Source organism: Euleptes europaea, chromosome 1 (genome assembly GCF_029931775.1).
Source record: "Euleptes europaea isolate rEulEur1 chromosome 1, rEulEur1.hap1, whole genome shotgun sequence".
Lineage (NCBI taxonomy): Eukaryota > Metazoa > Chordata > Lepidosauria > Squamata > Sphaerodactylidae > Euleptes > Euleptes europaea.
The window spans coordinates 28,854,947-28,869,468 of NC_079312.1; the positions used below are offsets into that span (position 1 = coordinate 28,854,947).

At 44.4% G+C, this 14,522-nt stretch overlaps 1 pseudogene; it reads left to right on the plus strand.

Moving 5' to 3' along the window:
• The first annotated feature begins 277 nt into the window (after positions 1 to 277).
• Positions 278 to 4,745, plus strand: LOC130474715 (E3 ubiquitin-protein ligase TRIM39-like; annotated as a pseudogene).
• The last annotated feature ends 9,777 nt before the right edge of the window (positions 4,746 to 14,522 follow it).

The window sequence follows — 14,522 nt, forward strand, 5'->3', positions numbered from 1 at the left end:
TTCGTTGCAGAGGTATAGATGGAAATGTACACCCCTTGTTTAAGAAGAGCTAGAAACTTAATTTTTAATGAAAGCTGGTAATTCAGATAAACCAGTAGATCATGGAAAGATATTATAACATTATAACGCTGTAGCAATTCATCAGTTTTCAATTTTTAAATTTAAAAATTGGTTGCAAGGGAAAATGGCAGCCACAAAGGCTGAGTCAAGGAAAGAGTGGAAAAAACTAGTGTGGATGTTCTGTTGCTGCTGTGAAATTTCTGCATTTGCAGCAACAATGTTACCTACAGTGAGAATCCTTTCCAATGTGGAAGCAGCCCTTAACAACACCCAACTAGGTGGAATTTTTAGAAAAAGTAGTTAAATTATTTCAAACTCTAAATATGGCAACTTTTCATCCATTATATAGCAGATAACAGATAAGCAAGAGGGGGGAATTTAAAACACTATTCATATCCCTTTCTATTTGTTTGCTTCCTAGGATGTGGAAAACACATTAAGCAGGTAATCTTTTCAGTTCCTTTCATCTTTCAGAGCTTGCAAATGTAATAGCATCCAGTAGATGAGAGGATGGCCTAGAAATCTGCACCCTTGTAACTGGGTGGCATTAAGTTCAAGGTAGAATTCTTCTTCATATAACACATAGTTCATTATACAGACCTCATTGTCACAAAGTGTGGTTGCCAAATGGCTTGGAGAAAATGTCCTGCCCCTTTAATAGAGGCTTAATGTGCAGAAATAGAGAGCCGAATTTTTTCAGGTCACGGAGCCAAAAAGAACATCCCCAGCTAAATAACTGCCATTAAGTCTCTGTTAAAGGGGCAGGGCATTATTTCTCTAGTGCATACGACAACACTAAAAGTGTGGTGATGGACTAGGATTGCCAACTTCCAAGTGGTGTGGAATTCAAAGAATATATTGCCTTATTGTTAGGTTGTACTTTTCTTGTGCTATATTTTTTTAATTCCATACTCCTGTTTAGCACTTGTGGCCTCTTGTTTGACAACTTCCAAGTGGTGGCTGGAGATCTCCTGCTATTACAACTGATCTCCAGCCGATAGAAAACAGTTCACCTGGAGGAAATGGCTACTGTGGTCGGTGGCGAAGAGGGACTTGGCAACCTTATGATGGACACTAGTATAAATTATTTTAAAGGGGGATTAGACAAATTCAGGGAGAAGTGCATCGATGGCTATTTAGCCATGATAGCCAACAGGATCCTCCTTCAGAGAAAGAATACTTCCAATTATCAGAAGTTTGGAAAAACAACAACAAAGGAAAGGGCTGTTACCTTTCTGCCCAGCTCCTTGTCTTCCCCCCAAACACATGGGTCTTGTTGATTTACCCATATACGCCACCCTAATATCTCATGTATTCTGCCCTACCCTAGGGTTGCCAGGTCCCTTTTCGCCACTGGCAGGAGGTTTTTGGGGCGCAGCCTGAGGAGGGCGGGGTTTGGGGAGGGGAGGGCCTTCAATGCCATAGAGTCCAATTGCCAAAGTGGCCATTTTCTCCAGGTGAACTGGTCTCTATCGGCTGGAGTATCCCTCAAGAAACTATCTTAATGCAAGGGCACACGGAGTCAAGACAGATGATTTTGTTATGTGATTTATTCACAACAGAATATTGATTGAATATGGGGCTGAAGAAAAGAATGTGAAACAGTCGTCCCCCATCTTATTCTTTTGGACTATACCAATTACTGGATATTCTACAGCAGTGGTTCCCAACCTTTTTTTGACCAGGGACCACTAGGACTTTTTTGGTTCGGTGCAGGGACCCCAAGGTTCAAAATAAAAATTCCGAGAATTTGAAAATAAACTTTAATCATCACTGTTAGTTAAACTTTAAGCTTAGAATAATATTTGAATATATATTTTTATAATAGAGAACTTTTAATTGAAAATATTAATTTATTATGGGTTTATAACTTTGGTTTCGTGGACCTTAATTTAGTTCTCGCGGACCCCTGGGGGTCCATGGACCCCTGGTTGGGAACCAGTGTTCTACAGGAACTGTTCTTATCTGTTACCCAGAAGAACATACATTTTCTGCCTTGCATAGAATTTGCATCATGTATGCTTTGTACATATGTATATATTTATAGGATAGTACCTGGAGGTTGGCAACCCTACCAATAACAGGAAATGCTGCAGAAGAACACACCGTTAATAATCAGATTTATGCACTATGCTTCCCCCTATGTGTTCCATCACTTAATTTAATGATGGTGTTAGGCTTTAGTTTAGATGCATCCTCTTCCTCCCCCCACACTCATACAGGTAAGCAATTATGGCCCAGGCTAGCCTGATCTCATCAGATCTCAGAAGTTAAGCAGGGTCAGCCCTGGTTAGTATTTGGATGGGAGACCACCAAGGAATACCAGGGTTGCTGTGCAGAGGAAGGCACTGGCAAACCACCTCTGTTAGTCTCTTGCCATGAAAACCCCAAAAAGGGGTCGCCATAAGTCGGCTGCGACTTGACGGCACTTTACACACACACAGTAATCCCCACTGTGGTTCACTCTTTCAGAAGTGAAAATGTAACAGTGCAGGAAACAGAAGCTGTTCCCACTGAACTGAAGCATCTGTATAACATTCCTTGCATCAACATTATTGAAATCTTAACAGAGTTCAAAGGTAAGTGCCCAGTGAGGTTTGGATTTTGCGGCCCGCTCATCCAGCCTGCACAGAACCCCAACAGAGCAAGCTGCCTTCACTGGTCTTCTTGCGTAACCTGGCAAGATCAGAGCCAGAGCGCAGCACTTTCTTGCGCCTACCAGCTTCCCAGGAACTCAGCACTGAGCAAAAGATCCTGCGCCCTCCTCCTTTGCCTAGGAATAGGGTTGCCAGCTCCGGGTTGGGAAATACCTGGAGATTTTTGGGGTGGAGTCTGAGGAGGGTGGGGTTTAGAGAGAGGAATGAGCCAGCGTGGTGTAGCGGTTGAGAGCGGTGGTTTGGAGCGGTGGACTCTGATCTGGAGAACCGGGCTTGATTCCCCACTCCTCCGCATGAGTGGCGGAGGCTAATCTGGTGGACCAGGTTGGTTTCCCCACTCCTACACATGAAGCCCGCTGGGTGACCTTGGGCTAGTCACAGCTCTCTTAGAGCTCTTTCAGCCCCACCTACCTCACAGGGTGTCTGTTGTGTGGAGGGGAAGGGAAGGTGATTGTAAGCCGGTTTTATTCCTCCTTAAGTGGTAGAGAAAGTCGGCGTATAAAAACCAACGCTTCTTCTTCAATGCCATTGAGTCCAATTGCCAAAGTGGCCATTTTCTCCAGGGAAACTGATCTCTATTGGCTGGAGAACAGTTGTAATTGCAGGAGATCTCCAGCTACTACCTGGAGGTTGGTAACCCTATCTAGGGAAGAGAAGGCTTAGGAAGACCTATAGCTGTTCCTTGCAGGAAAGAGTTGCTGAGGCAGGTAGCAGGTTTGGGAGCAGCAGACGTACTGGGAGTCGCACATCTGGGCTCCAGATCAAGGCCCAAATGTGCCTATTCCTCCCACAAGATAATTTTATTCAAGTTTACCCCTCTGGATAACTTGCAATATCTCTGGAATTTGCCTGGTAGAAATGATCAGACAGAACTCAAGTTCCCAACTCTATCCCAAGGGAAAATGTTCCCAGTACGTTCACTGGGATTTCAAAGAAAGCTGTATAAACAGCTGACAAATTCAACTCTGTGTTGCTGGAGGAGAGAGGAACTGAGATATGGTTTGAGACACTGGGCCTGGGAAGAATAGTGAGTGGGAAGGGGAGAGGAGGCTTTGGCCTCTGTGCCTTGTGACTGAGGGCATTTGGTAGGCAACTGTGTGAAACTGAGACTAGACAAGATTATTGTTCTGATGCATAGGGTTGCCAGCTCCAGGTTGGGAAATACCTGGAGATTCTGGGGTTGCAGTCTGAGGAGGGCAAGGTTTGGAGAGGGGAGGGACTTCAATGGCATAGAGTCCAATTGCCAAAGCGGCCATTTTCTCCAGGTGAACTGATTTCTATCGGCTGGAGATCAGTTGTAATAGCAGCAGATCTCTGGCTAGTACCTGGAGGTTGGCAACCCTACTGATGCAGCAAGCCTCTTCCTCTGTTAGATGCCCCTTTGGGATCCCTCCCAGATCTACAGTTGACAAAAGTTTTTGTTAAAGAGTCCTGTCCTCAAAACTGTCTCCTTTCTCTAGCGGATATATCTCTGGATCCAGCCATGGCTCATCCCGGCCTCGGCCTCTCTGAGGACAGGAAGACTGTAAAACATGGAGGAACGCCGCAGGGGCTGCCCAGTGACAACAGTCCTGAGAGATTCGATGCTTATGTCCTGGTTCTGGGCTCTGAGAGATTCACCACAGGGAGGCACAAGTGGGGGACAGCCCAGAGTGGGACGTGGGCATTTGTAGGGAATCTGTGAACAGGAAGGGGCAGGAACCGATGTTTTCTTCCAAAAATGGGTTCTGGAGATTGTGGCTTAGGAATGGAGATCGATACAAGGTCCTAAATTGCCAACCAACTCTTCTCTCTGTGGGCATGAAGCCAAGCCGAGTGGGGGTCTTCCTGGACTATGAAGAAGGTGAGGTTTTGTTTTATAACGTAACAGAGAAAACCCACATTTACACATACATTGGGACCTTTTACACCCCTTTGTGGCCTTTCTTTAGTCCGTGCCGCCATTGGAAAGGAGAAAATGCATACTCGTCTATCGGCCCAAGGAAGGAAAGTGAGAGAAGCAAGAATCAAAGCTCTGTCCAAGCGTGAAATCCTTGAACCTTCACTGAAATGGGGCTCCTCCCTGCATGAGGGACTAACAGGAGGCCCCCAAATCTCCAGGAATTTCCCAACCCAGAGTTGGCCACCCTAGTTGGTAGGCTGGAAGAGCCGCCTTCATTAAACAGATTGTAATTCCTGGCCTCCTTTAAGACTGGAGTACCAAATCTTGTTGTGAAACATTTAGGGCCTTAGAGCTGTCTTCTCTTAGGAAGAATTTTCTAACAGAGCAGTTCCTCAGTGGAACAGGCTTCCTCGGGAGGTGGTGAGCTCTCCTTCCCTGGGGTTTTTAAGAAGAGGTTGGATGGCCATCTGTCAGCAATGCTGATTCTGTGACCTTAGGCAGATGATGAGAGGGAGGGCATCTGCTGGGCATGGAGTAGGGGTCACTGGGGTGTGTGGGGGCAGTAATTGTGAATTTCCTGCATTGTGCAGGGGGTTGGACTAGATGACCCTTGTGGTCCCTTCCAACTCTATGATTCTTCTCCGGCCGACACGTGCATGTATAGAAAATCTCATCAGATACAAAACTCACCATTTTAGGCCTGACATCCATTTGCAAGCATAATCATTTTCCCTATGAGGCTTTGGTGTGGTTAAGCTATTCTTCCAATCTATCATTCTTCCATCCTTTCTCTTCTTGTTTCTAAAGAACCAAGAGCTGTATGGCCTTCATGTTTCTATGACTACTCACTGTTAACATTTTATCTGTATGTATGAATAAAAAACCTCTTGATTCCTTTTTGCTAAAGAGCTTTATTCCAACATATACATGATAATAACAACACCATTTGGCATAAAACTAGGTATATGGACTTAAGCATCGGATTAAATACTCTATCAAACACCGTAGTACGACACTATAGATTAAGCACTGGCTTCAGATATTACCATTCAGGAATGAAAGTGTTATTTTTAGCACGCATGCACCTGCATTACAGAGTTCTATACTCTACAAAAATTCGTGCTTTCATAGGATGAGAAGGAATGGCTAGGTAGTCATCATGGTCATACCAGTCTCCAAATGCAATCAGCCTAGGGTGGCTATTAGTTCCGCCCCCAGGCTACTCCTGCTGATCAGCCAGAACCAAACTTTTGGGATACTATTTCCCTTGTACACGCACTGAGAAATTAATTAATTCCACCCCATTAATGGTTGACAAAGAATCTTGTGAAACTGAGCAGGCAACGTGCTTATACAACCGCCTTAGTTGGGCCAATACAACCAATAGTTCTCTTTTGTGCCATTTGTTAATTCCTTAAAGCCAATGTGGCAGCCAGAGAAACGGTATCATATAGAAGTTAAGAGTATCAAGAGTGGAAAGACCTGGATTCAAAACCCCACTCAGCCACAGAAGCTCACTGGCTAACCTTGGGCCAGTCACTCTCTTTCAGCCTAACCTACCTCACTGGGTTGTTGTTAAGATAAAATGGGAAATCCGCATAGGCCACTCAGTGCCCCTTGGAAGAAGGGAGATTAAAAATGTGATAGATAGCAACCACCGTCTACTGAAAAGCCACCAGATGGGCCAATGTAAAACATTGTTTGGCTTCTGCTAAAAGCCTTCCTTAGCCTTAGCATGAACCATTGTTTGACTTTAGCAAGAAACTGCTTAAAGGGACCAATTTCTTGACAGTTTCTTCATGAGAAGACAAGATTCACGAGAAGAGACAATAATGCTAGGAAAAGTTGAAGGCGGCAGGAAAAGAGGAAGACCCAATATGAGATGGATCAACTCAATAAAGGAAGCCATGGCCCTCATTTTGCAAGACCTGAGCAAGGCTGTTAAAAATAGGACGTTTTGGAGATAGGTAATTCATAGGGTCGCCATAAATTGGAAGTAACTTTTTGGCACTTAACACACATGCTTGTGGCCGTCACTATACCCACTGGCAGTGAACATAATTACTTCTTGATTGAAAAAGCAGTTCCTTTTGACTTTCAAAGCAGCTCACAGAAATAAAAATCTAACCCAAAAAGGGTTGCCAGGTCCCGCTTCGCCACCAGCGGAAGATTTTTGGGGTGGAGCCTGAGGAGGGCGAGGTTTGGGGAGGGAGGGACTTCAATGCCATAGAGTCCAATTGCCAAAGCGGCCATTTCCTCCAGCCGAACTGATCTCTATTGGCTGGAGATCAGTTGTAATAGATCTTCTGCTGTTCCCTGGAGGTTGGCAACCCTAAACCCAAATGACAAAGATCAATGCAAAATACAGTTATGACCATGTAATCATCCAGAAACATAACCCCCCTCTGTTTTTTAAATTAAACATCCAGCCTGAGAAAGAGTGCTGTGTAACTAGAAAATTTACATACTGCATCGTGAACAAACATTTTTCCAAACCATTTGTTTTACTGTCCCTCTGAATTTAACAAGCATTGCTCCAACAAAAGCCTATGCTGTCATCTATTGGTGGAGGTATGAAAATAGAATTGGAAGATACAGTAAGGCAGGGATCCCCAATATGGTGCCCACGACCACCATGGTGTGCACAGACGCCTTTCCTGGTGCCTGCCAATTGTTTTTAGAGAGCGGACAGGGCCAGGTGGAGCTTTTGCCTGGCAAGGTTTCTGATGGGCCACTGCAGATTTGATGGGCCACTGCAGATTTGGCGGTGCAGATTTTTTTAAAATGTTGCTTTGGCAGCAGCAGCTACAACCAAAGGACAAGGATCGTCACTGTGTGACTGAAAAGAAGCTGTGGCAGCCATTTTTGTGGCTGGCTTCACCTCCAACAAGAACCATTTCATTGCAGCCGTTTTGTGGCTGCTCCCACCACACTGTGTCAGAATGGTGTAGGTGCCTACAGGCTCAAAAAGGTTGGAGCCCCTTGCAATAAGATAATCAACAGTTCAGCCATGAATCTCACTGGGTAACCTTGGACCATTTACTGTCTCTCAACCTTGCCCACCTCATAAGGTTGTTGTGAGGATAAAATGAAGAAGAGGAGAACAATGTATGCCACCCTGAGTTTCTTGGAGGAGAGAGCAGGATTAAAATGTGCTAAATGAAATAAAGATCAAATCAAGCCTGAACTGACCCTAGAAGCGAAAATGACTAAACTGAGGCTATCGTATTTTGGTCACGTCATGAGACGACAAGAGTCACTGGAAAAGACAGTCATGCTAGGAAAAGTGGAGGGCAGCAGGAAAAGAGGAAGACCCAACAAGAGATGGATGGACTCAATAAAGGAAGCCACAGCCTTCAATTTGCAAGATCTGAGCAAGGCTGTCAAAGATAGGACATTTTGGAGGACTTTCATTCATAAGGTCGCCATGAGTCGGAAGCGACTTGACGGCACTTAACACACACACAAATGAAATAAATATTAGGAAATTAACATGAACGAGCAATCAAGTATTACGTGTGTTACATGAAAGCAGTCATAATGAAATTAGTTAGGGATACTAACTCTTTTCTTAAAAGACTCTTGAATACAAAAGGCAGAAATTCAACTGGTGAGAGCTCTTCTGTGAATGCAGGCTGCAAAAACCTTCACCTGATGAATGTCATCTTGTCACCCAGCTGTTAAAGGCCCAGGACATCTGCCAGGGAAAATAAAACTGGCAACCTTAATCAGGTAATTCTTTTAGACTGGGTGAAGTTTTAAAAGTAATGCATCTTTTTGAGCCGCCAAGCAGACATGGCTTACATTTGTCTAGCATCTTAGAAATTGTGATTCCTCCCACCTCCTCCAATAAGAAATCCATCATATGTAGGCATGGAACATTTCCCAGAGAATTTTTAATTTAAAAGAGACAGTTTTTTAATGTTATGTTTTATTTATTTTGGAAGGTGCCTTGAAAACTGAATTTAGGATAGAATATCATACTAAAAATAAATGAAGGCAGAAATAAAAATGCTCAGGATTTATATATACTGTATGTCAAGCGTTCAGCAGTGAGTCATACCCGTTATTTCTATAACAAGAAGCATTGCTGACAATAAAAGAAATGCTAATGAATTATTCATATTTTTCGTTCATTAATAAACTAATGATTAATTTAAAACGGCTAAAAAAAAATTAAGACATCGCTCTCTCAGTTTTGTCCTCACAACAATCCTGTGAGGGAAGTGGGACTGACAGGCCCCCAGTCACCCAGCAAGCCCACAAGAAAGACTGAGGATTTAAACCTGTATCTCCTAGATCTTAACCCAACACTGTAACCACTATACAATGGAGCCATTTTTATTTAGCAAAAAGCTGGGTGTGTGTAAGTGTAACACTTCCCTCTTCCTCACAGAGCTGCCAACTATCTGGAGAGAAAATGTTCAGTCTCTTTCGAAGTTTAATGTGTGGAAATGGGCCGCTGCAGTTTTTCATAGCATGGCAGTACACAGCATCAGCTGATAAATAAGAACATAAGAAAAGCCCTGCTGGATCAGACCGAGGCCCATCAAGTCCAGCAGTCTATTCACACAGCGGCCAACCGGGCGCCACTGTGATCCCATTAATAAGATCCCATTAAGTCTCTATTAATGGGACAGGGGATTATTCTTCCGGGCTGCTTCCTCAGTACCACCACAGTCCTGATCTGTGCACAACCCTCCACCAGCTGCACTGTGTGTGTGCGTGCCATCAAGGGACAGCCGACTTATGGCAACCCCGTAGGGTTTTCAAGGCAAGGGACATTCAGAGGTGGTTTGCCATGGCCTCCCTCCGTGTGGGCTGAGAGAGTTCTGAGAGAACTGCGACTGGCCCAAGGTCACCCAGCAGGCTTCATGTGGAGGAGTGGGGAATCGAACCCGGTTCTCCAGATTAGAGTCCACCCCTCTTAACCACGACACTATGCTGGCTCTCTACCAGCTGCATTGTAGGACTAAATAGCACATTTGGGGATCCAGTCATGAAAACTCCAGCATCACACGTCATCTGGGCCGTTCAATTTGTAGCTTGTTTGCGGGAAACCTCTGGCTGTTCCTTCATTATTCATTCATGTTCCTTCATGCCAAGCCCCATAGTGAGGGCTAATCTCTTACAAATGTTTAGACCAGGAAGCTGTTGCCTCCCTATAGGGACTTGGTGGAAGGACCAGCTTTCAGACATTCTCAGTTTATCATTAACTGCCCTGTTGGAAACAAAGTTCAGTTTGAATCTGTCTACCACCTGTGCTAAATACCCCTATGAATGAGGACAATTACTATGAATGGAGACGCTGAAGAGCTCAGATCCCCAGCCCTTAGGAAACACAAGGAGAGTCATCACAAAACTGACTATCCAACCTGTAGGAAGTACTTGAATAACAAAAGGGAGAGGCTGAAAAGAAATCTCAGCAACACAATCAGACCGGGAGGAGAGACAATTAGGTTTTCATCTTATACCTTGTTAACTCCAAAGCAAGAGCAATCAAAATTTGAAAAGCTGCTCTTTTGCACCAGGTGGCCCTGAGGGCACTGAATTTCTTTGGTATCGAAACAAGAAATTAAGGAGAAATGGACAATATGCTCCAATGGTCTCTACTTACTAAGGACATCCTGAATTTTGGGAGAGGGGGTTCCCACTACATAACACTCTTGCTCTATGGTGCACCTCAGAGAAAGCTCAGAGATGCTGCCTACCATTTTGATTTGGGTGATTTACAACAGCTTCCATCCCCAGGGCTTTTAGAAATACCTAGTGCAAATTATTCCCTGTTACTATGTATGGGTGTGAAAGCTGGACAACAAAGAAAGCTGATAGGAAGAAAGTAGATTCCTTTGAAATGTGGTGTCGGGGGAGAGTGTTAAGGATACCTGGGACTTCCCAAAAAAAAAAAAAAAATCAGCGGGTTATAGATCGAATCAAGCCTGAACCGACCCTAGAAGCTAAAATGACTGAGGCTATTGTACCTTGGACACATCATGAGAAGTCAAGAGTCACTGGAAAAGACAATCATGCTAGGAAAAGTTGAAAGCAGCAGGAAAAGAGGGAGACCCAACAAGAGATGGATTGACTCTATAAAGGAAACCACAGCCCTCAGTTTGCAAGAGCTGAGCAAGGCTGTTAAGGATAGGAGATTCATTTGGAAGTGCGGATAACATTATAGGACAGTTATCTAGATACGCTTTTAAAATCAGCGCAAGGAGAAGCTGGTGCAGAATAGAAAGGCAGCAGGAAAAGACTGAGAAGAACCTTCTGTGGGCAGCCAGTCAAGGTAGCAGCTTTATTTGCAGAGGTTAGCAGGGGGATGAATTTTATCTTCATGCCCTGGGGTGGGGGGGAAATCTCACCTAGTGAATTTTGCAGAGCAAGCCATTGCTGAAGCCGCTGGAACAGGCCAAGGTGTTTCTTACCACCACCACTCCTAAGTCAGTTGGCAACTTTAGGGGTGGTGTGATGTTCCAGATAATGGTTTGAGAACAGGGATGTTACAAGCAAACAAAGGTGTTTCTATTTTTATCTCTGAAATATTGAAGAGTACGGGAGACTACTAAACCCAAAGTGGGCTATAGAAACAGATATGCACTGATTTAGTTACCCTGTCTTTCTCTAATTGTTCTCCTCTCCTCCATTATATCCTCATAACAGCCCTGTGAGGTAGGTGAGGCTGAGTAGGTTGTTCCAACCTCCAGGTGGAACCTGGGGATTCCCTGGAATTACAGCTCCTCTCCAGGCTACTGAGGTAATTTCCCCTGGAGAAAATGGCTGCTTTGGAGGGTGGACTCTATGGCATTGTACCCCACTGAGGTCCCTGTCCTCCCCAGGAGTTTCCCAACCTGAATCTTGAAACCCTACCAACCCATCCCCTGCCGGGAGGCCAGGGGGGAACCGAGCAACCCTAAGGCTGAGTGTGTTTCTGCCACAAGGGCACCTAGGAAGCTTCAGTGGCGGAGTAGGAATTCGAACCTGGGTCTCCCCGATCTTAGTCTGACACTCCAACCACTACACCATGGCATTCTCATGGATACGATTCAGAAGTGTGTACTGGAACAATCTGTACTTTCAGATCAATGCTACAAAACCAGATTATTAATATTATCAAAGGGATCATTGGCATCTTTTCCTTCTCCATCCCAGCAGCTTTTAGTGCGTCCCAAAATCTGATCTGCACCCAGTACCGTGAATTAGGAAGTATCTGCACCATACCCTGCTTTCCATCTCAACACAGTACAGTCTGCAGACCGGGACATCAAGCTCCAAAACATATTTTTTCTCCCTCTTCCCCCTTTTTTATACTTCACATCTAGTATGGTAATGAATTCTTAAGAATTCAAAGGCTAGAATTTTTCTGTAGGGAAGCACAGCTACCTACAATCTTCAACACAAAACAATATTACCAGCACTGTGACAACTTTTTAACTATATAGAGAAATTCAACTACATTTTTTTCTGGTAAGTCAGTTTGGTAGGTTTGTACTAGGCCTTGAGAGACCTGGGTTCAGATCTCCCATCAGTGAAGCTCAATGTGCGTTCTTGGGCGAGTGACTTGCTTTTTCCACTCTGCTTCACAGAGTTATTGTTCCTGGAAGTAAGAGTGGGATGATATTGGTGAAATAAATATAAATCCTGCTGTTTATGAGATGCCATAGTTATGATTTATGTAGCTGTACGTTGTAAAAGAGAGTGAGCGTGGTGTAGTGGTTAAAATGAAAGACTAGGACCTGGGAAACCCAGGTTCGAATCCCCACTTGCACATGGAAACTTGCTGGGTGACCTTGAGCCCGTCACACACCCTCAACCCTGGCAAGTGTTTGGATGGGAGACCACGAAGGAATGCCGGTGTTGCTACACAGACAGGCAATGGCAAACCACTTCTGAATGTCTCTTGCATTGAAAACGCTACAGGGTTGCCATAAGTCAGTTGTGACTTGATGGCCAAACACACACACACCCTGCAAAAAACCCTTTGTAACTAGTGTGTCATATTTTTAACCACTTGCTTGGAAGCATTCTTTTATTATTAAGATGTAAGCCAAAATGGCTGACTACACTCATTACTCTTTAAGGTGAAGGGCTGTTAGTTATAAAAGCCTCTGAAGATTATCTCCCCTTAGTTTTGATAAGGTTCCACATAGTATTCTAGTTGACAAATTGGGAAAATGAGGGTTAGATCCTATTATTGTTAGGTGGATCTGCAACTGGTTGACCGATCGTACCCAAAGAGTGCTAGTTAATGGCTCCTCATCCACTTGGAGAGAAGTGACTAGTGGAGTTCCTCAGGGATCTGTGCTGGGCCCTGTGTTGTTCAACATCTTTATAAATGATTTGGATGAAGGAATAGAGGGGATGCTTTTTAAATTTGCAGATGATACTAAATTGGGAGGGGTAGCAAATACAGTAGAAGACAGAGCCAAGATGCAGGATGATCTTGACAGGCTGGAGAAGTGGGATAGAACTAATAAAATGCACTTCAACAAAGACAAATGTAAAGTTCTGCATTTAGGTAGGAAAAATCAAATGCATAATTATAGGATGGGGGAGACTTGTCTGAGCAGTAGTGTGTGTGAAAAGGATCTTGGGGTCTTAGTAGACCAAACACTGAACATGAGTCAGCAGTGTGATGCAGTAGCTAAAGAGGCAAATGCAGTCTTGGGCTGTATCAACAGAAGTATAGTGTCCAGATCACGCGAAGTGAGGGTATCGCTTTACTCCACTCTGGTTAGACCTCAACTAGAGTATTGTGTTCAGTTTTGGGCACCGCAATTTAAGAAAGATGTAGACAAGCTGGAACGTGTCCAGAGGAGGGCAACAAAGATGGTGAGAGGTCTGGAGACCAAGTCCTACGAGGAAAGGTTGAAGGAGCTGGGTATGTTTAGCCTGAAGAGAAGACTGAGAGGGGATATGATAACCATGTTCAAGTACTTGAGGGGCTGTCATATAGAGGATGGTGCTAAGTTGTTTTCTGTTGCCCAAGAAGGTCGGACCAGAACCAACGGGTTGAAATTAAATCAAAAGAGTTTCCATCTAAACATTAGGAAGTATTTTCTAACAGTTAGAGCAGTTTCTCAGTGGAACAGGCTTCCTCAGGAGGTGGTGAGCTCTCCTTCCCTGGAGGTTTTTAAGAGGAGGTTAGATGGCCATCTGTCAACAATGCTGATTCTGTGACCTTAGGCAGATGATGAAGAGGGAGGGCATCTTGGCCATCTTCTGGTCACTACGGGTGTGTGGGAGGGGAGGTAGTTGTGAATTTCCTGAATTGTGCAGGGGGTTGGACTTGATGACCCTGTTGGTCCCTTCCAACTCTATAATTCTACGCGTTCCTAGTTTTACGAACACTTTACCAATATCCATAATTGCCTTTGTACGACACAGATGAATCAGTGTAATGTTATTGTATAAATGTACACAACATATTTTCTCATCTTTTTGGAAGGTGGCCCTGCCATCTCCTTTTCAGGCAGAATTTAGCCAATTCAAATGGAAGACAGAAATGTGTGGTTATCCAGACCAGGCAGAAAGAGATCACTTAAGGAACCGCTTCTGCCATTTCCGCCCACACCCCCAAAAGGGTTTAGAGCAGGGGTGTCAAACATAAGGCCCAAGGGTCAGATCCAGCCCCTTGAAAGCTCTTATCTGGCCCATGAGCCAGCCAAGGCAGCCACCACCACCACCCCTCTCGAGCTGGACTGCTGAGGCATGGCCCAGTTTGACAAACTCACATTTATGTCATATCCGACCCTCGTAACTATTTAGTTTGACACCCCTGGTTTACAGCTTCACTCACATTTTGAATTTTATATGGCCAACCAAGGCCTTTCTTCTGAGTCCATTCACCACCACCAGGCTGACCATAAAGCAGCACAAACAAGATGTCTGTAGGCATAAGATTCCAGAGTGCCATTTTCTGCCTC